Source organism: Gossypium hirsutum, chromosome D12 (genome assembly GCF_007990345.1).
Source record: "Gossypium hirsutum isolate 1008001.06 chromosome D12, Gossypium_hirsutum_v2.1, whole genome shotgun sequence".
Taxonomy (NCBI): Eukaryota; Viridiplantae; Streptophyta; class Magnoliopsida; order Malvales; family Malvaceae; genus Gossypium; species Gossypium hirsutum.
The window spans coordinates 12,597,345-12,600,075 of NC_053448.1; the positions used below are offsets into that span (position 1 = coordinate 12,597,345).

The 2,731-nt window shown below is 31.0% G+C and overlaps 1 long non-coding RNA gene across 1 annotated transcript; it reads right to left on the reverse strand.

Annotated features, from left to right (window-relative positions):
* Positions 1–267: 267 nt before the first annotated feature.
* Positions 268–852, reverse strand: LOC121224684 (uncharacterized). Its single transcript, XR_005922427.1, has 2 exons — positions 765–852; positions 268–478 (listed from the first exon to the last, which is right to left on the reverse strand). It is a non-coding gene; the product is annotated as an uncharacterized lncRNA (long non-coding RNA).
* Between the last annotated feature and the right edge of the window lie 1,879 nt (positions 853–2,731).

Consider the following 2,731-nt stretch of genomic DNA (forward strand, 5'->3'; position numbering starts at 1 on the left):
AAGATTGCAAGTTTTGTTCTTTTGAGAAGCTATAAGGTATCAAGTCCTATCTCCTTGATGTTGCAGTGGAGTGGATTGAAGCACCAATTTCTATACCTCTGAAGATACGGTAGGAAAGAATGAGGCTACTTGAAGAAAAGGGTCCTGAAGTCCAGTACGACCAGGCAAAATTGGCCATTTCTAAAGTCTTTGCTTTGTTCTCGTTACACGATAACGAGCAAAGAATGGCAGCTGTAATAGGCCAATTTTGGCCTGGATAAAAATAAATAAAATAAAATAACAGTCCATTTACATTTGGGCTAATCCTAATACATTTGGCCCAATAAAGGGCCCAATTGTGTAAACCCTAGCCTAACTAGCAGATAGCCTTAGCGCCACCATCGCCCCACGCCGCAGCAGCACCCACGCATTGCGCACGTCGCCCTTGCACGTCGCGCATGTTGCCCCGCACAACGCACGTCTTCCACTACTTCCATACCTGCGAGAAATTGATCTAAACGGCAGCACATGTAAAAAAAATAACAGGATAGATAGATTTTTTTCATTTTTTTGTATATCTCGGCTATAAAAGGCCGATTTTAATTTGTAAAGGGGGTTAGACAAATGATATATTGAAATAGAGAGAAAATACAAAGGTAAAGAATCAGAAAAGAAAAATTTTGGAAGGTGATTTTCTTCATTTCTTTTATTGCTTTCTCTGTTATTTTTTCTTTTTTTTTGGGGTTTGCAAAACAAAAATAAGGAGGAGAAGAGAAGGTTCTTACCAGTGGTGGCGCGCCATTGATGCCCTTGCTGCGTTGCGTCCGAATCGGAGTTGAAAAGGGGAGGATTTCGGTGAGAAGCAGAAGAGAAAGAAGCAGTCCTTGCGACTGCTGTTGCTGAAATTGGAATGGGGTTTTGATTTGGGTTTGAAATGGGTTTTGTTGGCTGCAAATGAAATGGGGTTTTATTAATGGTCTATTTACCTTTTTAATCATTTTCATTTTTCCATCATTTCAAAATTATGATTTTTGGTTTTTAAATTTTGCTATGAAATATTGAAATTGTTTTATTTTAATCCCATTTAAACGCAGTGCGTGTGAGGTTTGGGAAAATTCCCCTTCCGGTCCTCCTCCTATTACGCATATTTTAATTTGCTCCAATTTTGTTTATTGTAATTACGAATTTGCCCCAAATCACTGTTTCAAGTTTTAAATTGGACCTTTTGTCATTATTATATTATATTATTATTATTATATCTATATATATACGCATATGTATGTTAATATATATATGTACATATTTTAAATGGTTTTACAATATATATACATGTCTTATATATATATATTTTATTATCACTTTATTTTTCTTAGTTTTATATACATATATATACGTACATATACTTATATTTTATAATTTTCATACACTTTTTCATATTTTTTAATCCAAATATATATATTTTTAATATATGTATATACATATACTATTCAAAATTATTAAATATATTTTCCGCATTTTTCTTGCATATACATGTATATACGCATTTTTCATAAGTTATTAATATATTTTACTTATATTTTTTATATACCTATACATATTTTACACTCTATTTTCATAACTTTTATATACATGTCTAATATATGCATATGCATATTTTTAAAATTTACTTATATATCATATTTTATTTTGTAAATATATGTACATGTTTTATTATTTTATTTTTATAATTTTTTGTATGCGTGTATATATATGCATTAACATTTTTATAATACATTTACATGTATAGTTTAAATTAAAGTATTGGTTTTATGTGGTACATTAGCATTTTACTATATTTTTTAAAGAAAATATATTTTGGTTTTGTCAAAGCATTAAAATCATCATATTTTATAAATTTCCAAAATATTTGGCATTCATGATTCTCGAGAAAATAATCGCGTCCTAACGTATTGGATTTCGATTGATTTTCGATGAATTTAGATAGCCAAGTATGTATTTTTCAATAAAATCACACAAATTTCAAACAAAAGCTTATTCTCGAGAATCCAAAATGTCGGGTCCTAACTTACTGGTCATGACATTTTGTCCTCTCGAAATAAGAATTCTAAAACAAAAGGCAGTATTTGGTATATGAAATTTTGAGAAATTGTACCCTAACGTATTGGGTTTCGATTTTCTTCATTCGATCTAAATAATCGAATATCCCCTTAAATTTAAAATGCATGAGTTTTAAGAAATCACAAGACAAATTTGATTTTTGAAGATTTAAAAATATTGTGCCCTAACTCACTGGGTGTGATGTTTTATGTCTTTGAGATAAGAATGTTTTGTTGTTTTAATTCATTCATGAGTAAAAAGTTTTCTTTTAAAATCTTTTCAAATTTTCGACACCAAGACATAAAACAATCAATTCGGTACCGATTTTGGGCGTTACGAGGGTGTTAAACCCTTCCTCATGCTTAACTAACTCCCGAACCCATTTTTCTCAGATTTTGTAGACCAGAATTGTTTTTATGGTGAGCCGATCACACCTTAATAAATGATCAGTGGCGACTCCAATTTTTGTTTTTAAAGTCGACAACTAAATTTTTGTTTTCAAAAAATTGGTTTCGATAGCTATGATTTACGATGTGATTTGCTTATGATAATAAAATGTTTAGTATATGATGTTATGCTCCGGTTACTTCGTAGCCCAAATCCAGTGACAGATATGGGCTAGGGGTGTTACAAAAGTAGCAACATCGAATTACCG